Source organism: Delphinus delphis, chromosome 19 (assembly GCF_949987515.2).
Source record: "Delphinus delphis chromosome 19, mDelDel1.2, whole genome shotgun sequence".
In the NCBI taxonomy this organism is placed as follows: domain Eukaryota; kingdom Metazoa; phylum Chordata; class Mammalia; order Artiodactyla; family Delphinidae; genus Delphinus; species Delphinus delphis.
Window position 1 is genome coordinate 47,062,195 of NC_082701.1, and position 22,192 is coordinate 47,084,386.

A 22,192-nucleotide genomic window follows, 5' to 3' on the forward strand; every position below is an offset into this window, starting at 1 on the left:
GGGGATCTGGGCAGAGAGGCAGGTTGGACGGTGAAGTGGGGTGAGATGGAGTTTTGTCTGGCAGCCGCTGTTCGTGGTCTCATACTGCTGCAGATCAATCGATCCGGACTGCAGTGCTGCTGGCCCAGTGGCACAAGACAAACCACAGAGTTGGCTTCAAGTTCGGCACTTGCGAACTGCTGACCTTCAGTTTTCAAACCAAAAATATTCTTTGGGAAATGGTAATACCAGGTTCAGCCCAACCAGCCAAGCAAAAACAAGGACTACTAACCTGAAGTAACACCCTATTCAGTTACATCAGGCACCAACCCTTCACAGGCATCAACTGGGAAGTCTGCAAACCTGAAACCACACCCCACCAAAAACTAACTCCAGGTTCTGACTCAACCAACTAGGCAATGATAACCAGAAATGCTAAAACAAGTGACATGGTGTTTCAAAGTTGGCTTTACCAGGACGTACTCAAGCAGAAGGCCAGTCCTCGCTCACAGAGCCAGAGATATGGCAATTCTTTCTGAGGTCACATGTGCATGACTCCAGTGGAATCTGCTTGCAATGCTTAGGGCAGGGTTTGGCGCTTACAACCCATTACATTTCTAGACAAAGAATTAACAGTTTGTAGTGAGTGAGTTGTTTTTTCAATTTTGGGTTTGTTTTTTTTTTTGAATCTTTTTCTAAATTCATCTAAGGTAGGGTGATGCTAAAATCTATCTCCTAAACTGGGATATTTGTGAGAGCGAAAGGGTATGCTATTAATAATGCATAAACAGGGACTATCCTTAGGCAAACCAGGACTTACCGTCACCCTAGACTAAGCCATAGTAGTTTTTTTTCTCCCTGGGTCAGTATTATACAATTTTAGCTCAGAAGAATCTTTTTAAAAAGCCAGGACTGCTCCTGATTAGTGCCAAAGCACTTTCTTTTTGAGCTCCTCCAATGGAGAGGTAAACAAATCAATTAAGTTAACTGCAAAAACTAACAAGAAAGATTGGGCTGACAATCAGGATTCTGGAGAAGCTAAAAATTCCAGGCAGCAGCTTCAGGGGAAAAGGGAAATGTGCCACAGATGGAGCTGTTGAGGCTGATCCACCAGGCCTCTCAGTGCTAGGCCCGGATGCCTCAGCCAGCTTCAAACAGAGAGTGGAGGGCGGGCAGACCTTGGTGCAAGTTTGCTGAGTTCCAGGCCATCATTCTTGAGGGTGTAATAACCATGGGCTGTAGCACACATGTTGAGGGATGAGGGAAAAAAATAAACAGAGAGACAAAAGAATGAGGATGCACTGCCAATTTCAATTGTGCAGCTTTTATTTTTAAATGCTTATCAAGCTGAGAGAGAGCAGAGTTCTTGGAAAACAAGGTTTCCTTTTTTCCAATGCCAGTGTAAAACACCCTCAAGGACGGGCACTGCACAGACTGTAACAACAAGGAACGTGGCTCTCCATCCTCCCAGCAGCACAGTCCGCCATGGGTCCCACGCTGCTCTGATTTCGGCTCAGCTGAGAACTCAAAATAACAGGCCCACTGCCTCTGGTAAAAACTGCTCTTTTTAAATTTTTTATTAATCTCCAAACTGGCTGTGTTAGAATTACAGCCCATTACCTACTAACTCTCTTCACTAATAAAATAAATTTGTAAAAGGCCTAATTACTACTTTTACTGAAGTACACTGCCTGGGGATCAAGTACAGGAAGCCAAGGGCTCAACCAGTTGTCAGCTACGGGATGATGGGCGGGGGCGGGGGAGGACCTAGATAGAGTCACCAGAGGCAGAGAATATGACATCCACAGACGAGCCTCAGAGTCCATGCCCGAAAAGAAACAAAAGGGCACTAACCCTGCTTTTGTTCTGAACAGCACCGTGAGGATCCATGCCATCATGGCACTTGGGGAGGCCTGTCACGGGTTACACAGGCCTGTGCTGCCCACGCCCCAGCTCAGCAGAAAAAGAGAACTGCAGTCCAAGACAGATGAATCCTGGCCGGACTCTCAGCAGAGAGCCTGGAGAGTCTGACCAGTAAGGAAACAAACAACCATCCTTCCCACCTACCCCTCTCTATCCTTCTACCCCAATCTAGGCCCCCAAAGAAGAAAAATACACAAAACAACAACAAATTCAGGCAATTGCACAAGAGCTGTACCGTGAAGGCGAGGCTGACTGCAACCACTTCTGGGCTGTGCCCCGCACCTCATCCCAGAACATGATTACAGAGCTGGAAACGTTCCTTACACGCTGAGCCAGCCAGCCCCCCCTCATCCAGGGCTGGTGCTGAGAAGTCTGACTAGAAACTAGCAGTCAACTCTGACACACTCATTTACAACAGAAGGTGTGTATTAAACAAACGAGTCCAACCTTGGACAAAAAGTGAGAACGAAACGTGATTGGCATTCTTAATTGTCCACGAAGAGCCCTCCCAGGCAAATCCTATGCATCTCTGGGACTTTGATAAACAGTATTTCTCCTCCAGAGAGAACTGAAAATCAACCACTGCCGAAGAACCTCGTTTTTAAAGAATCCTGATAAGAAAACCTGCCATGGCAGATGAGTTAAGCCTGTGGCAGACACGCCTTTTGGGGATGACCAGACTGAAACCTGGCATTTCACTGAGGTGGAGGATCTGCACTGACTCTCTGCACATCACATGCCTGACCCTGAAGGGATGGAATGATCTCAACGGGAAAAACCCAGCAGCAAGTGCTGTGATACCAAAGCCACAGCTCCATGGGCCCCTGGAGCCTCTCAAACTAAGCTGCCAGCTAGGGAGCTAACACTAGCTTTGGATAAAATGCAGCTCTGGTAGAGTAATTAATTTTTTTCTTAACTGGGATTACATTAATTTTCAAGGACTAATGGAGTCCAGCTGTAATGGGAAGAGCGGCTGCCGATGCACAAAGGCACTTGTGCGTACAACATTATAAACACACATACACGCGCGCGCACACACACACACAGACCTATAAAAAGGATCCACTATAACAGGATATTTTTAGTTTCTACAATGCTGCACTAAAAATACAGCCCCGGCTGATACATCATGGCAGAACTATTCTCTCTCTGTCCCTTCAGGAACAGTTTAAAACATTTATTTTTGTTTCCTTTTTGCAATGGTCAGAGTAGAGAGAGAAAATAGCAACTCATTGATAAGAGGAAACGAGAGAGACATGAAAAATTGAAAACTACCTAAAAACTCATGGCGAGGTTTATTTTATTAGTTCTTAATAAATATCTTGCAGATTTCCTCAGGAAATACACCAGATCACATGTAAAATAGTTTGATACTGATGTCAACTGCATCAACATATGAAGTCTATTAGGGTGAAGCCACAGCAGGGTGATCAGCGTGCTGAAAAACTCCACAGTACTTGTGGGGGGGGGGGGATCTCACGGCCTTCCAAATTCTTCGAGAGGTAAAAAAGTCAGCCAAGACGCAGAGAGAGAGAAAGAGAGAAAAAAAAGATCCCACATCCTGCTTTCAGCTGCCAGCAATGTGAAGTGCCCAGAGATTAATTCTACGTCTGGCCTGGAAATGTGACTTTAAAGCATGAGGGAGGGGAGTTGGGGGGGAGGAGGGCGGTGAGGAGGAAAGAGGAAAGAGAAGGGCAGGCTAACTGAGGCTGGCAGCAGGCCACCAACCCCCTCCCAAAGCCATGTTTCAATGTAGACAGAAGTAAACCCCAACAGACAGCAGCGCCTCAGCCTGCCAGGGCCTTACACCAGCTGCAGCGCATCTCGCTCTCCACTCAGCCCCAAGTGCAGATGTTCCCTACAGCATCACTTCCGCTCGACTTTCTTTTAAAGAAATAGCACACATATGTGGAGGCATTTCCACCACTTCCCAACAGGACTCTCCTCGCTTTTAAGGGCTTCAGAGCAAGGGCGAAACTGACAGCAGGTACCACGATGGCTGAATGAGCTGCTCCGCCTCCCCTGGAAAGGAGCAGCATCCATGGGCTAAAGAGCGTTACTTAATTAACAGGCCTGTCTTTATAAATCTGGCTTCTACTGTCTTCAGTGGGAGAGGCCCCCAGGGTTTGGGGCTAAGAAAAAAGGGAGAGAAGTATGTTAAAGATCTTACTCCTGGTTTCTCAAAGCAGTCCACTGTAGCATTACCATCTCAAACTGAGGGTTCTGATAGCTTTATCACCATGGAGCTTGCATAAGGCCATCTTAAAAGAATGTTCTTAAAACATATTAACATTTTGGGCCATAAAGAAGGGAAGAGAGGGCTTCCCTGGTGGCGCAGTGGTTGGGAGTCCGCCTGCCGATGCAGGGGACACGGGTTCGTGCCCTGGTCCAGGAGGATCCCGCGTGCCACGGAGCGGCTGGGCCCATGAGCCGTGGCCGCTGGGCCTGCGCGTCCGGAGCCTGTGCTCCGCAATGGGAGAGGCCACAGCAGTGAGAGGCCCGCATACCGCAAAAAAAAAAAAAAAAAAAAAAAAAAAAAAGAAGGGAAGAGAAAATTTCAAAAGGAAAGGTATGGTCAGTAGGGCCAAATGTATTCAGAGCAGTTAGGTAAATTGTGGACTGAAAATCATTCACTGAATCGGTTCTCAAAAGGTGAGTGACTGCAAATGGGCACAGGGCTCTTTTCAAGGCAATAGAAATGTTCTCAAATTTGATTGTGGTGATGACTGTACAATGCTGTAAATTTACTAAAAATCACTGAATTGTAATTAAGCCACTTAAAATGAGTGACTTTGTCACATGTAAATTATATCTCAATAAAGTTTTCCTTTAAAAAAATAAAAAAAAATTAAAATAAAAAAAACATATTAACATTTTAGGGAATTCCCTGGCAGTCCAGTGGTTAGGACTCCACACTTCCACTGCAGGGAGCCCAGGTTTGATCACTGTCTGGGAACTAAGATCCCACAAGCTGCGTGGGACAGACGGGAAAAAAAAAAAAAAATTTACCAGGCATGTTACTTGGCTGCAAAAAAGACAGTAATTTTTTAAAAAAATTAACAGTTTGCTAATTTCTTACATGCCTAAACTCATTTTATACAACCCCAGACCCTGGTAAGTTACTCAATCGATCAGTCATTGTTGATTAAGTACCTAATTTTGAAGTCAGCCTTGAACACTGTTAGGGATTTCACAAAATATACAGTCTTCTCTTGTCCTCATGGAGTACATACTCTGGTTGAGGGATCTATGTATTTCATGAAGCTAAAATAATTTCATTTTTTAGAATAGCTGAATATTCTCTAGTTGGTCTATTAGGTTACTAGTTCTTCTGGAATGAAAGAAGAGAGAAGAATCAGCAATGTCAAAAGAAAACAAAACAACCCTCAAAACCAAAGTTGCTTTGTTTGAACCTCAAGTTCAAGAGAGGAAACAGAATCTTCCCTTAAGGGAAGGAAAGAAATACAGGCAATCAGTGGCAAACCATATTATGGTTAGAAGGCTTAATTCAACAAATATTTAATAAATGTCTTCTATGCACAAGGTACTAGATACAGAAACAGATTTAGAAACTGTTAACTAATTTGCATGATACAGCAAATAACACAATCAGAACTAGAACGTAGTTTTATCTAACTTCAAATTTTTTGTCATTACAATTTCTAAAATTACGTTTCTTTTTTTTTTTTTTTTGGTGGTACGCGGGCCTCTCACTCTTGTGGCCTCTCCCGCTGTGGAGCACAGGCTCCGGACGCGCAGGCTCAGCGGCCACGGCTCACGGGCCCAGCCGCTCCGCAGCATGTGGGATCTTCCCAGACCGGGGCACGAACCCGTGTCCCCTGCATTGGCAGGCAGACTCTCAACCACTGCGCCACCAGGGAAGCCCCAATTACGTTCCTTATTACAAAAATATTGTGATCACTACAGAAAACTACAAAAATGCAGAGAACAAAAGAAGAAAATTAAGAACACCTTTAATTCTACCATCCTAGAGAATCATGATTAAGTTTTGATGTATATCCCTCAGTCTTCTTCCCTGAATGTGTATATAACAAGTATTATTTTACAAAAATGTGATCAGTTGCAAAGTTCATCATCATGAGACCACATGGCCTTCAGAGAGAGACCACATTTTTGGCAGCTGACCACCCCCCTAAGAGTCAATCACCCAGAAAACAGAAATGTGATGATCTGACTCCCTATACCTGGCAGCATACATCTATTCCATCCCTATAAGTCTCCGAGCTCCTTAAAGCAAAGAAATTTCAAAGATATTTCATTCTCCTCTACCCTCCTTCTGCACATCCCTGAGCCCAAAATAATCAGGTGCACTGACTCACTGAGCAGAAATGCTGCCCTCAGTGCACCTTCCACAGTGCTTCCAAAACCAAGACTAACCAATGAAAAGGGCCATCGGAGATTATGGGAAACATCTGTGTCCAAATGTCTCTGGCTGAGTCTAGTCCCATGTGCTGGTGGCTTGTGGGCCCCCACTGGCACAGCCTTACCTCCTTGCTTTCAGCTCAATAGACAGTTTACTCCAAGAACTTTTACTCCAAAATAAAGATGGTACTTCCTTAGTAACGTTCTGTTACACACCTAGGATTCATTCATCAATGAAAAGCAGGACAGCCACAAAGGCAACAGTATTCTTTCCTCCCTGAAATGGCAAGACCACACAACTACTCACCTACATACCTATGCTAATTTTCCAGGCTTGAGCTATTCCCAGCTGGGAAGTAGTCACCTAAGGTGAGGTCAGGGGAAAGGTCTGACTCTGACAATGCAACCCCTGATGACTACAACCTCACCTCACTCCAAGTAATGGATAAAAGTGGGCTGATACGCTGGTTGGGAACTCTTATATCGGGTGCAAAAGATCTACTCTCACAACGTGTCACATTATTTAATTAAGCACGTAGGGTTCCTCACATCTCTTTCCAACTGAATGTAATTACAAACGATGCTAGAATTCCCTCCAGCTGATGGAAATGAAAATACGGTTAAAGGGACGGCTAAAAACTTCTCCAATGGAAAGACCTTTTTAAGCTTAAGAGCAATGAAATCAATCATAAAGAATGGCATTTTTAACTACATAAAATTTTACAACTTCTATACATTAAAAAAGTAAATATAATTGAAAATCAAATACAAATAAGAAAATCTCCAATGAATATAAAAAGCACTTGCTATATTTACTATCTGTAAAGTTCAAATAAATTGGTATGAAAAATATGAGGCTGGAATAGAAAAACGAGCAGAGAACAAGACCACACAGAACTATACATGGGTAATAAAACATAGGAAAAAACAGGAAAAAATGTCCACTCTCACCAATAATCAAAGAAATGCAATTGCAAACAGGATAGGATGGAAGACAGTTAGGCAGCTTCCTACAAAACTAAACACAGTCCTAACACAGTCCTACCATATGAGCCAGCAATCACACCACTTGGTATTTACTCAAATGAGTTGAAAACTTTAAGTCCACACAAAAATCTGCACACAAATGTTTATAGCAGTTTTATTCATAATTCCCAAAATTTAGAAGCAACCAAGATATCCTTCAGTAGGTTAATGGATAAGTCAACTGTGGTACATTCAGACAATGGAATACTACTCAGTGCTTAAAAAAAAATGACCGGGGCTTCCCAGGTGGCGCAGTGGTTGAGAGTCCGCCTGCTGATGCAGGGGACACGGGTTCATGTCCCGGTCTGGGAAGATCCCACATGCCATGGAGCGGCTGGGCCCGTGAGCCATGGCCGCTGAGCCTGCGCGTCCGGAGTCTCTGCTCCGCAACGGGAGAGGCCACAATAGTGAGAGGCCCGCTTACCGCAAAAAAAAAAAAAAAGACCTATCAAGCCACGAAAAGACATAGAGGAACCTTAAATGCATATGACCAAGTGAAAGAAGCCAATCTGAAAGGGCTACCTACTGTATGATTCTAACTATGACATTCTGGAAAAGGCAAAAACTATGGAGACAGTAAAAATATCAGAGGTTGCCAGGGGTTAAGAGGAGGGAGGGAAGGAGGGAGGAATAGGCAGAGCACAAAGGTTTAGGGCAATAAAACTATACTGTATGATACTATAATGGTGGATACATGTAATTATACATTTGTCTAAACCCATAGAACACCATCAAGAGTGAACTCTAAGGTGAACTATGGACATTAGGTGATAATGATGATTAGGTTCATCAATTGTAACAAATGAACCACTCTGGTTCTGGATGTTGATAGTAAGGGTGGTTGTGCGTGTTTGGGGGCAGGAGATAATATGGGAACTCTGTACTTTCCACTCAATTTTGCTATGAATCTAGAACTTCTCTAAAAAATAAAGTCTATTTAAAAAAAAATAAAGATAGGTTTTATTCTATCATTTATTCTACAAATATATGAACGGCTACACTGTGCTAAGGACTATTAAACATTAACAATACTCAATGCTGGCAAGAGGTGGTCACTGGGCATTCGCAAACACTGCTGCTAAGACTGCAAGCTGGCACAGCTTCTTAAGTAAGTAATCCAGCTATCAACAGCGCTAAAAGACTTCAAACCTTTTAAACCCAAAAGTTGGCTTCTAAAAGTATATTCTGGGGGCTTCCCTGGTGGCACAGTGGTTAAGAATCCATCTGCCAGTGCAGGGGACACGGGTTTGAGCCCTGGCCCAGGAAGATCCCACATGCTGCGGAGAACTAAGCCCGTGTGCCACAACTACTGAGCCTGCGCTCTAGAGCCCACGAGCCACAACTACTGAGCCCGCACGCCTAGAGCCCGTGCTCCGCAGCAAGAGAAGCCACTGCAATGAGAAGCCCGTGCACCGCAACGAAGAGTAGCCCCCGCTCACCGCAACTAGAGAAAGCCCGCACGCAGCAACAAAGACCCAACGCAGCCAAAAATAAATAAATTAATTTTAAAACATATATATATATATTCCAATAAAACAATATGAAAAGCAGAAAATGGTTTAATGTTACAAAGATGTTAATAAAGCATTATTTATAATCCTAGAAAAGTGGAAAAAATGTGTGAAAACGGTAATGATTACATTAATGTTAACATATTTACATGAGAATATTATTCAGCCATTAAACATGTTTACAAAGAATTTTATAACTGAATACTTATAATAAGTGAAAACAGTAGAATCAAACATTTTATATTCAGTATACTTTCAACTGTGTAAATAAAAACTTGAATATTCACACATACACATAGGAAGGAATGTCATTGCTGGGAAGCTGGTTTACAGGTGGTTTCCACCTTTTTTCTTAATATTATTTTTTCTAGTACTCAACAAAACCTAAAAGGTTAAATCTTTTAAAAGATTTTATGTAAGCTAATTATTATTTAGCTTACATAAAACAGGACAGAGTTGCTCCAGTAAGGTAAGAGTAAAAAATATGGTAAATGAGTAGAGAAAGAGAAATAAAAGAATATTTATGGGCAGGAAGGATAGAGAATTAATGATGAAAGATTCAGGAGATGAAAAAGGACAGAACTCATGCTGTATTAAAAGAAATTTTGCTTTCCAGAGACCTGAAGACACTGACTCCAGTATTAACAGTAAATACCAAGGCACATTTAATGCACTTTAATTTAATGTCAGAATATAAAACACGCACCTGGAAATTACATATTCAGAAGTGTCACCTTGATGAAAAAACATGATTATAAGCAATGGCGCAAACAGCAGATGCCTCCTGGCCTTGCCACTCAGCTTTCAGTGTCTAGACTGACTTATTGACAAACTTTATTCTTGATTTGAACTCAATTCAAAACCTACTTATTGAGAACTTACAGCACACTAGGCAGTGTTCTAGATGCTCGCAATACATTGGTGAATAAAACAGGTCAAGGATCCCTATCTGCAGGGAGCTTACAATCTTGCAGAGGAGTAGTAAGGGAAAACAAAGATACACTCAAAAAATAAGTTATCTAGTATTTAGAAAATTTGTGTTCTAAAAAAGGAACGTCAAACAGGATAGGGGACATGGAAGCACAGGGTGGGAGTGCAGCAGTGTTAACAGGATGGTCAGAGTATGCCACACGGAGGCAACACTTAAGCAGAGACTTACAGGAGATGAGACATACGCCACGCAGACAGCCGGAGGAAGAGCATTTCCAAGTAGAGGAAACTGCTAGCGCAAAGCCCCAAAGGTGGGAGAAGCCCTGGCTGATCAGAGGACTTGCAAGAAGACCAGAGTAACTAAAGCAAAGTAAGGAAGCCAGGGTCTGGTCTGAATGAGACCAGAGACAGCAAGGAGGAATGGGGAGGAGGAGGAGTTCCACATAGGAAGGCCTTGTAAAGACCATGGCTTTTGCTCTGAGAGAAATGGGAACCTAGCAGGGGATTCTGAACAGAGGGACATGATGTTTTTAAAAGAATCACTGCTGTATAGAGAGGAGAGAGAGAGAGTGTGTGAGAGAGAGAGAGAGAGAGAGTGTGTGTATGTGTGTTTGGAGTAGAGGGAGACAGGGGAACAAGAGAGACCACACTTAGGAGTTTCAAATCTTCTGGATTGTCTTTCTCTTCGTGTTTAAAAAGAAGTTTTATTCACAAGGGGTATCCAGGCCATGTTTGCAAAGAGGGTTTTTGCTTCCAGTGTGGAATCCTGAAGAATGTGTCAATGGTCTGCAATTGTGTCCTCAGCAGGCATCTCAAAATAATGATTACCAAACATTTATCTCTGCTCACTGCCCTGACATGAGTTCTGGGCATCACCCTCTCTCAGGGGAGAGGTGAAAAGACGTTATGCAGAACAAGCAGTGATAACAGGATGACGTCACAGGTGTGCCTCAGAGAAGCCCCCAGTGAGTTCGGCTCATAACCACTCCACAGTGATTTACTCTACCCTGCCAACGCCAGCTGGAGGAGGGATGAAGAAAGCTGACACAGCCTTAAGCCCTGGGCAGGCATTATAAGATCCTTCTCCCTCCAGTCTCCTGCCAGCCCCTCCCCTCTTTCAACTGCTGATCCTTGCTTCAGTAGCCAACGTGTGAACAGCACGTGTCTGGATTTCAGAAACCTGCCCAGCAGTTGGAAATTCCCTGCAGCGTGTCAATTGCTGCATCTGCTCTTGGCACTTGGGGCAAGGGATCACATAGGCATTTTCTGAAATAAGCTTCAAGATGGGAGTCTTATATCTGAAGAGGGGACTAGAGAAGCCAGAAAACTCCAATTACTGTAAATAAATCCCTAAATATATGACAATCTGCCTCCTAGAAAGGAAACTGAGACTTACAAGCCAACCAAACAGCTCTAAGAACAGCAGTAGTCAAGAACAAAAGCACAGAGCACCTTGACTAATGGAAAGGATTTTATGGGCCAGCAGAGTTTACCAGCTCTGTAGCGTAATGTGGCTGAAACTAGAGAGCACTCTCTCCCAGATCTCTAGCTCACACCCTTTTGGCAATAAATGGCTTCTATCATTTCAGCTGCAGGCCTCCCTCCCCCTCCCTTTACCTTTCTTCCCCAACCAACTAGTCCTCTAAGTAGTCTATACCTTGAACACCTCTTGGAAAAATTGAAAAATTTGAGCCCAATAACACTATCTGCCATAAAACTAGGCTGTAGCAGCTGACAAGGAGCTGCTCTTTGAAAAAGCAGCCTACCAGGCCCTTGCCACCCCAGATACAGGTGCCCCAATCACACTGCTCACAGGCAGAGGTAAAAAAATGCTCGTCTGATGCTTCAAAGGAAAAAGGAATAACACCATTTCCTCTAGTAACACAGCAGGCAGACTAGGAACCTAGGTCTACTCTCCCAAGGAAACAACTAATTATCCTGGAAAAGTAGTTTTAAAATTTTTTAGAAAGCAGTGATGAGTTAGTAAATTAAAAAGGAATCCTCTGGTCAGGAATTGAGTAAAGACAGGAAACTAGAGCTGTAAGTGTGAAATATGGCCAGACTTCACCCTAAGGACATTTGCTACCTGATGAACTTGAGCTTTGGTTTCCAAGGCTTCATGGGTACAGCCAACGTAAGAGGATGCCCAACATCCCTGACATAAAGCTGAGATCCCACAGAGCTACACCCAAGTATAAGGGTGAGTGAGAAGTAACCCCTTGGGACTTCCCTGGAGGCGCAGTGGTTAAGAATCCGCCTGCCAATGCTGGGGACATGGGTTCAAGCCCTGGTCTGGGAAGATCCCACATGCTGCGGAGTAACTAAGCCCGTGCGCCACAACTACTGAGCCTGCGCTCTAGAGCCCGCGAGCCACAACTACTGAGCCTGCGCGCCACAACTACTAAAGCCCGCACGCCTAGAGCCCGTGCTCTGCAACAAGAGAAGCCACCACAACGAGAAGCCCACGCACCGCAATGAAGGGTAGCCCCTGCTCGCCGCAACTAGAGAAAGCCTGCACACAGCAACGAAGACCCAACGCAGCCAAATAAATTAATAATTTTTTTTTAAATAAGGAAGGAGTAACCCTCAGACCCTTGATAAGACAGCTAGAAAACTGACTATATCAAACCCTGGGGCTGACTAGAAGAGAAAAAAATATTACATTGAAAGTATAGACTATACACTAGCCCTCACAGGGGTGTGCAGCCTGAATTCACATTATCTGAGTGGTCCAAAAACCCTCAAGCAGATATTTTAATTAGAATGATCATTCTAGACTCCCCCCACCAGGCTGTAGACAAAAGCAAACTCAAATCTTTTCCCCATTTTCATCCCAGGTCTCCAAGAGTTCCCACTTATGAAATCCCACAGAAAATAAGCAGATTACAGGAAAAAAATTAAATTACAGAGGAAACAAGGCACATATGCAACAACCAGCAGAAACAAGAGATGAGCAGAAACTCACCTAAAAGGACCCCTTGATCAGAGTCCATAAAATAACCAGGGTTAATACATTAAAAAATAAAAGACAAGCTCACAAATATGTTCAGGAAACAAGAAACTATAGAAAAAGAGCAGATTTAGGGGAAAAAAAACAAAAATGGAAATAAACATGTATAATTGAAATAAAATCTCAGCAAGGCATGTTTAGCAGATTAGATGCAGCTAAGAAAAGATTCAGTGACAGAGTTAAGGCAATTATGAGGAATGCGGCACACACCAAAAAAGAGTCAGAAAAATGAAAAGAGAGGTTTAAGAGACATGAAAGACAGAAGGAGAAGAGAAAGCACTGGCAGATGCAGTATTTAAAAAAAGAATGCTAAGAGTTTTCTACAACTGCTGAAATCAACTCACAGATACATGAAGCCCAACAAATCCTTGGCAGGAACAATTTTTAAATAAGTACAAACCTATTAGACAGATCATTACAACTGCAGAACATCAAAGTGTTTAAAAAAAAGCACCCAGGAAGAATAGATGACTTTTAAAAGGACAATTAGACTGGTGGCTGACTTTTAATCAGCAACAGTAACAGCCCAGAGACAGTGAAATATCTTCAATGGGCTGAAGAAAAGGAACTGTTAACCTAGAGTTCTATTCCCGGTGAATAGAGATCTTTTAGGAATAGGGAAAATAAAGGCTTTTCAGACAAAAATTGAAAAAGTTTGTCATCAAAAGAATGTCACAATAAATTCTAAAGAATATACTTCAGGCAGAAAGAAAATGATCCCAGGGAATTCCCTGGTGGTCCAGTGGTTAGGACACTACACTCTCACTGCCAAGAACCTGGGTTCCATCCCTGGTCGGAGAACTAAGATCCCACAAGCCACGTGGTGTGGCCAAAAAAAAAAAGAAAATGGTCCCTGGTGGAGGGTCTGAAATGCAAGAAGGAATGAAAAGAAAGTAGTAAATATATAGGTGAGTCTAAACAAATATTTACCATAAAAACAACAGCAACAATAATAATAATGAAAACAAAACAGAAATGAAAACAGTAATACTTGTCTTGTAGGGTTTAAAAGGAAAAAAATAATTAAAACAGCTGACAAAGGCAGAATATAACCTGGGAAGATAAAGTTGGAAGAGAACAGACAGAATTTAAGTGTTCCAGGGTATCTGTATTATTTAGGAGAGTGAAAATGCTGAAAAACTTTTGACTTTTGGCAAGGTAAATATGCACGCTTTAATTCCAAGAGTAACCACTAAAAAAAAAAAGGAAACAAGTGGGGGGACGAGGAGAAAGAACAGGGGAAAAATCCAGAAAAAAGTAAGAAAGGATAGCACAGGGAGATCAGCTCGGTGCTTTGTGACCGCCTGGAGGGGTGGGATAGGGAGGGTGGGAGGGAGGGAGACGCAAGCGGGAAGAGGTATGGGAATATATGTGTATATATAACTGATTCATCTTGTTGTGAAACTGAAACTAACATACCATTGTAAAGCAATTATACTCCAATAAAGATGTTAAAAAAAAAAAAAGTAAGAAAGGAGAAAAAAAGAAACAGAATAGCTAGGAGAATGGAAAAGCACTGGGAGAAAATATTTGCAAAATATATATTTGATAAGGGGTTTATATTCAGATTACATAAAGAACTCTTAAAACTTTTTCAATAATAAAAACAACTTGGTTTTAAAAATGGGCAAGGGAATTCCCTGGCAGTCTAGTGGTTAAGACTCTGTGCTTTCACTGCAGGGGGCCGGGGTTTGATCCCTACTCAGGGAACTAAGATCCCACAAGCCACATGGCGTGGTCTGAAATAAAATAAAATAAAACTAGAAAAAAATTTTTTAAAAAAGGGCAAAAATATTTAAATAGGCACAAAGAAGATATACAAATGGTAAGTAGGCACATGGAAAGTCATCATCCTTGGTCATTAGGGAAACACAAATTAAAACCAAAATGAAATAGCTCTGCGCATCCACTAACATAGCTAACGTAAGAAAGACAGACAATACCTAATGTTGGCAAGGATGCAAAGAAACTGGGACTCTCTCACACACTGCTGGAGGGAACGTAAAATAGTTCAGCCGCTTTGGAAAACAGTTTAGCAGTTTCTTATAAAGTTAAACATACGTTTATGACCCAGGAAATCCACTCCTAGGTATTTACCCAAGAGGGATGAAAATCTATGTTCACAAAAAGACATTCATACAAATGTTCATGGCAGTTTTATTCATAGTAGCCCAAAACTAGAAACAACCCAAATGTTCATCAACAGGTAACTAGATAAACAAAACTGTAGTATAGCCGTTAAGACAGAATACTATTCAGTAATACAAAGTAATGAAATACTGATACATATAACAACATGAATAAATCTCAGAAACACTACACTGAGCAAAAGCAGCCAGACACAGAAGAGTACACAATGTATGATTCCATTTATATGAAACTCTAGAAAAGACACATCCAATGTATGGTGACAGAAAGTGGATCAGTGGTTTCCTGGGGCCAGGGGTAGGGATAGAGATCAACTGGGATGGGCACAAAGAGAACTTCTTGGGATGATAGAAACGTTCTGTATCTTGACTGTGATGATGACTAGTTACCTGGGTATATAAATTGGCCAAACTCATTGAAATGCACACTCAAAATGGGTACATTGTAGTGTATGTAAACTTGACCTCAATAGAATTGACTTTAAAAAAATAGGATGGTATTACGTAACTGTCAATGGACTCAATGCTCATAATAGCCTCAAAGAGAAAACAACTCAAATGTCCACAAACAGAAGAATGGATAAACTGCAATAAATGAATAAAATGTAGTACTGTAGCAATGCAAAACGAATGAACTACAAACTACACACATTGACAGGGACAGATTCACAAACATTACCTGGAACAAAATAAGCCAGAGAGAAAAGAATATAAATAATATTATTAGCATGATTTCATTTACATGCAAGCAAAAGCAAACTATGTTCTGTTTAGAGGTATATACAATACTTAGATGATAACACTATAAAGAAAAGCTAAGGAATTAATTCCACAAGTCAGGATGATGGCTCCTGCAAGGGCGAGAGGGAACTACCATGAGGATGAAAAACACAGGGAACAGTTCTGAGGTACTGACAATATTTTATTTCTTAACCTAGGTGCTGGCTGTATGTGCATTCACTTTATTGTTCTTTCAAATATTTTATACTTTCATACCCTTTTCAGTATGAATGACATACCCACCTTCCCTTCAGGCCAAAAAGAGAATCACAGTCTCATTTAAGAATGAAATGTGAGGGCTTCCCTGGTGGCGCAGTGGTTGAGAGTCCGCCTGCCGATGCAGGGGACACGGGTTCGTGCCCTGGTCCGGGAAGATCCCACGTGCCACGGAGCGGCTGGGCCCATGAGCCATGGCCGTTGAGCCTGCGTGTCCGGAGCCTGTGCTCCGCAACGGGAGAGGCCACAACAGTGAGAGGCCGAAAAAAAAAAAAAAAAAAAAAAAAAAAGAACGGCATGTGAAAAACCTCTTTTCAAAAAGCAAGGCGGATACTGGAAAAGATGGTGAAAATAAGAAACAATGTTCCTTAAAAGTACTTTTTTATTTTAAAGAGACACTACATAACCCAAGCAAGAGAAAGATTCAACACTTCTTTTGCCAACTGGTCATGAAAAATGCTTTCCATTGTGAGGGGAGAGTGCCCTCACCTATGACAGTGGTAAACATGGACCCCAGACAACCCTGATTTGCTCAAACCACGTCCTTCTGCCAGCTTATTACCTGTGGCTCCACTTGAGCTTCAAGCAACTTGGGGGAATTCTGACTCCCTCAACTCCCTCACTTCTACTTCTGTTCCTCTTCTCAGATCAGACTCAAGGATCACTTTCTTCATCAAAGAACAGCAGCTGCTCAGATTGTGGGGGGAGAGGGGACGCAGGGTGGGATTCCTTGCTTTGTTTAGCTGTCTCAGTTAGGTCCAAAGAAATTTTCGTGTGCCTTCTCATACAGAAGGCTTGACCCTTGAGGTGTAATTTACTAGCTGTGCAACCTTGCTTAAGTTACTCAACTTTTCTGGTATATTTCTCACCACCTATGGAATAGGACACAAAATATCTGTCCCACCTGTCTCAGAGGGCTGATGGGAGAAATCAAATGAGAATACATATGTAGCAACTATAAAATGTCATCAGGTATTATCACAGTGTTGTTCTGTTGTTGTCATTACTGGCGACTACCTCTGAAAGCTACAATTCTTCCCCAGATCAACATTTAGTTGGTTAGGGTCCAAAGTACAACTTACTCCCCCTAACCCCCATCCCCAGAACCTACTCATTTCCCCTGTGTATTCAACAAATAGCACACATCTGGCCCGCGCCCTCCGTAAATTTAGAATTTTACTCCTCAGGAAAAGCTTAAAGAGTGTTCAGAAAAGGGAGCTGGAAGTCCTGCTGCCAGCATCAACCCTAACCCCTAATAATGTTTCCCTTTCAGAATAAGTCCATTCAGGAGGGAAAAAAAATCAAATTGAGAAGCTATAAAATGGCAACAGAGATGAGGTTTCTAGCCCACGTTAATGACCAGGCCACGATCGGATACTGCACTTCTGCACTGCAAGGCAAAGCAGCCATGGACACCAAACCACACAATCACCTTGGGGCAAAACCAGAAATCATTTCGTCAGCCGACATGGTAAGAGGCTTAATTTCATTGATATGAGTGAATTTTCTCATTTCTTTAGCTTTTCACAACTGCTTCTCCTCCCTCAGCCTAAAGTAATGGATTCATTCTGAAAACAGCAAGGACCCTGGAATTCAGAATAGGGAAGATAGGAAGATCCCTTGACAAACTCACTTCCTTAACTTTTTCTTCTTTTCCAGGGAATGTGGAGGGAAGAAGTCCATGCTAAGCAGCCTGTTGATAGTTCTATCTCCCCCAGAGGGACAGAGGGCATGGCTAAGGGATGCACCCTGCCCTGGCCTGCCTCCTAAAGCCTTGCCTCTTCTGACCTCTGAATCTATTTCTCACATAATTTGTCGGCCAAGCTGGCTGTTTCTTCGTTTATTTGCTCTAAACTGAGCAGTCCTGAAAACGAAGGTCAGGCAGTGCTGATTACCTGTAGAAATCTACCCACACAGATCCTTGAGGAGAAGAGTCCAAGGGCTTCTACCACCAGAGATAGACAAGGTGGAAGGAGAGGGGCGGTTTACACAGCTAAACTCAAGCCTAACCCTTTATGAAAGGTGGATTTCCTGTACAACTGTTCTGACAAGCAGAGGATTAGGCACTTCATATATTCTGCTTGGGTAAGAGACTCAGACAGAAGTGAATTGCCACAGAGGAGCAAATTGCTTTACTAAAGGTCTCTAAGGTGGTTGTATGCCACAGACAAAGACATTTTGGTTGTGAATTGAACTTCTCAACCGGAGTCAACCTGCATACACAACCACAGCATGAAGGTGTGTGGTTCCCATCTCAAGCATCCCACACACTGGGGTTAAGCTCTATCCGTCCCATATTAACAGCTGCGATTCTCTATCCCTCTGGAGGCATGCATGTGGCACTCCCTCCTACCACCTCCTGCAATTCAGGGTTACTAACAAACCATAAGAGCAAGCATAAATGATAAAGAAAGGAATGCCAGCCTAGCCCTGCCTCAATCCCAGGCCCTAAATGTTCCCTAAGAACAGGGAGCACAAGCAGTGTCTCTTGGGTGCCCTCTTGCTGCCACCGGGGCTTTTCTGCAAGGCTGCAGTGGAGGCTTACTCTATGAACTGGTAGGGGAGGAAAAAGAGGAGGAAAAAGAGGGGGAAAAAGAGGGGGAAAAAGAGGGGGCCAGGGCACAGAAAAAGGAAGTTATTCCAGTGGTGGCCAATGAATAACATCCAGTGATTTACAGGAAGTATAATCCAATAATACAGTAAAATAAAACAGTGTGTGCCTGAGATGGTTTTGATTCCAGGAATTATAAAACATATTTTTTAAAAAGACAGAGACAGAGAGAGAGAGAGAGAGAGAGCGCAAGAGGGGGAGAGAAAAAGAGGGGGAAAAAAAGGGGGCCATATTGGAGCAAATTGGGCACAGATGGGGGTGCAATGGGGTTTCAGTGATGCCCTACCACAAATGTTGCTTCAATTTATTCCTCTTCAAGAAACTAGAGTTTTATTTCCTTAAATTACAGAATTTTTTAAAAAATTAAAATTCTTAGAGTGCTTGTGGTTGAGATCAACCATTCCCCCTCCAGCACCACATCAGCCAATCAGATGGCTACTGAAGTGTTAAATGCTGAGGCACATGGAGAAGGCCCCGTTTCTCCCTTCAGGAATGCTGCAGAGAGATCACCAAGTGTGACATCACTCTGGGAACCACCTATCTCACCACCCCCCATCACTCACCAAAGGGTAATTTTGGACAAAGGCCAGGAAGGAAACACACTGTTCAATCAGGGCTGGCCTGCCCAGAACCTGGCCTTCCTCATCCATGCATTCAATGAATCCTTAATGAGTGCCTAAGAAATACCAGGCACCATGCTATTGGCCCCAAACACCCCTCAAATTTATCTGTCCCCAACCACTTCAGTGTAGGTATTAGGATTCTAGACTCTCTGTAGTCCCACTGAAGTAGGCTTTTTGCATAGGGCCCATATGAGGGGAGGAGATAAAGGTATCCCCACCAATAGCCCTGAACTTGTGAGTTTTAAGATCACTGCTGAGACCTGAAAGTTTAGTTGGTTAAATGATGTGGCAAAACTCATTTTCCCTTATTGGAAGCGGGACAAATCTCACAACCTCTGCCTCCCTGAGCGCCAGGAAAAACTATAACCTAGAAAAGGGGAAAGATGCCTGTCATTCACCACCATCTACGTTTTTCCCCTCCGTTTGGCTTGTGAGGTGTCCAAAGCTTTATAACAGTTCTATGTCTCTTGACCCCAAGGAAAGCACATTTGAAAAGTAATCACACTGAAGTGTTAGTAACGGTATCATTTCCACCCTGGACTATTGGTATTTTGAAAAGAGGGCTTATACAAGGGTAGCATCAAACACACACAAAAAAGAATCAGAGGCATCAGCAAAGGATGTACTTTTTAGTAAGGACGTCCCTGTTGCCCTCCTTAAGTACCACATCTACAGGGAAGGGTCAGGCACAGATTGAGAGGATTCTGACTGCTTTGGGGGGCCACAGATCACCGCTGTTTCAGGCTGGAACGTTCCTTCTCCACAGAGTCCAGGAACTGACATATGCAAACACCCACCCAGAAGGACACGTCCAAGAAGGAACGGAAAGAAAAATGATGGCCCAGATGTTCTGTAACTTGCAGTGACTGCCAAATCACCACAGACCCCAAGCACCTGGGAGGGCCAGGCAGCAGCAGGCCCTTGCTTCCTGGTTTCAGACAGCCAGGGTCCCGTGGCTGGGTGGCGACTCTGACAGCAAGCAGACTGGCCTGGAGAGAAGCCTTCAGAAGGGCACCGGCTGACGGGACTTGGGGGCTGAACACTCAGGGCTGATTTATCACTTCCTTACTCATAAAAATGTGATTCAAACTGCTGCTGATTAGTGAAGGATTTAAATCTTTACCCTCTCCCCAACCCCCTTCCCTCTCCACCCCCGGCACAGATGCTGCTGCTCAGCCACAACACCCCCTTCTTGCCACTGTCCGTGCAAGCACAGCACAGGGGCCCAGAGAAGATGACTCATGTGCTGGGAAATGGAAAAGCGCATCTTCCCACCAGCCAGCTCTGCTGAGTGCTCTGCTCACCCCTCTCCCAATGGCAGCCCACACAGTGGGGTCTGGACGGCCGCCTCAGCTGCACACCGGGGACTTGGCAGCACGTCCACAGAGCGCTCTGTCCTGGCTGAGTGTTATATCCTGTGGCCCAGGCTGTTTTCCCTGAAACACCCTGGGAGCTTCTGACCACCTCAGCTCATACTCCTCTCGGCCCCAGCTGCCCCAGGGAGGTGAGCGCCAGGACAAAGCCAGAACCAGTGGTAGGGTCTCACGCACAGGCTGCGACATGTCCTTCCTGGCTATCAGGTCCTCATTATGACCGACCATGGAAAAGAGTCCTAGAAAAAGTACCCTGGCCTCAAAAGGGGAACCACTTACTTCCTTCTTTCTCTGTTCTCACCATCTCACCTTCCTTTCACCCATATTTTCTTAACTTTTACTTTACAACAGCTCCAGGAAAAGGACTCACTGGTGGCCTATGAAAGGGCCAACGTATTTCTTTCCATGGAGCAGAAGTTGCTGACAACAGATGCTCCACAGGCAAGAGCTGCGGGGTCTTTACATCCCCACCTCCAGGTCACTCGATGCAGGAACAGGGCCTTGGCAGAGGCTGCAGCCCTGTGACAGGCAGCTTGCTGTTGTTAGAGGGAGGCAGGAAAGTGAAGAGGAAGGCACCTCGGGAGGCCCCATTCCCTGAGTCCAGTGAGCTTCCCACTTGGTAGCCCAAGCAGCGGAGTAACGATGAAGGCGTCAATCTCCCTCCCCTCTGGACTGACGGCCTCATCACACTTTACAAACTTTATTTCCTCATTCCTGGAAACCTCCACTGCCCCTCAGGACTGCATGCTTCCTCAGAACTGTTCTTGGGAATAGTTAGCCAAGTTCAAAATGGCACCTAAGCCTCTGCATCTCACCTTCTTCCGGGAATTCTAAATGCTGCAGCAGGCAGCGTGAAAGCAGAAAACCCTTTAGGATTCAGATGTGATTGAAAACCCAGGCAAACTAGCGGAGGACCTTGCAGAGTCCCAGGAGGAGCCAAGTTTCAAGGGAAAGTGCAGAATACCCACTCATCAGGGGAGAACACCCCCCTGCAGCAGGCTGAAGCATAACCTAAATACAAACGGGAAGGGAAACAAATCAACTTCGGAGTGAGAGAAATCACTAAGAAAAGGTGCGATGAAAGAACTAGCGATCCTCTGTCTAGAAACACCAGGTCTGTTTTACAACGGACTCTCCATAGGGTAATTCCCGCTTCTTGGCATTTCAGATGATAAGCTTCCAGCCCTGAGACCAGACACTCTCTGCCAGTGCTCTGAAATGATTCTTTGGCAGCAAGGACCAAGTCTCCTTTGCAAACAAAACACACAAAATAATGTCACCTCCATGCTACAGATTTCCATCAAGTCAAACCCCATCATCTTTACCTCAGTGGGGTGGAGGAAAGGGAAGGGGAGGGGAGGGATCCGGTAACATCCTTCAACTGTGACCTGGTGATCAGAACATTTAAAAATCCTGCCAACCAGCACCACCCCCCATTTCTCCTACCCCAGCCCCCACCTCATGTTAAAAACACCCCAGTGTTCAGAAAAGCATTTCGGAATGCACACTAGTACATTTGCCAAATTCTGGGCCTGGTGATTTTTGTGCTTCCAGATTTGAGTCACCAAAGCTCATCGATTCTCTGTTCTTACTCCCTGGCAGACTCCCACAAGGGATATCCCATAGGGAACTAGACTTTTCCATATTGAACAAACAGGGTACATGAGTCCAGAAACAGCT

At 43.8% G+C, this 22,192-nt stretch overlaps 1 protein-coding gene across 2 annotated transcripts in view; it reads right to left on the minus strand.

The window, feature by feature from the left end:
* The window catches only part of SMG6 (SMG6 nonsense mediated mRNA decay factor), a 236,582-nt gene that overhangs the window by 156,421 nt on the left and 57,969 nt on the right, over window positions 1-22,192 (minus strand). The gene's annotated exons all lie outside the window — the stretch shown is intronic.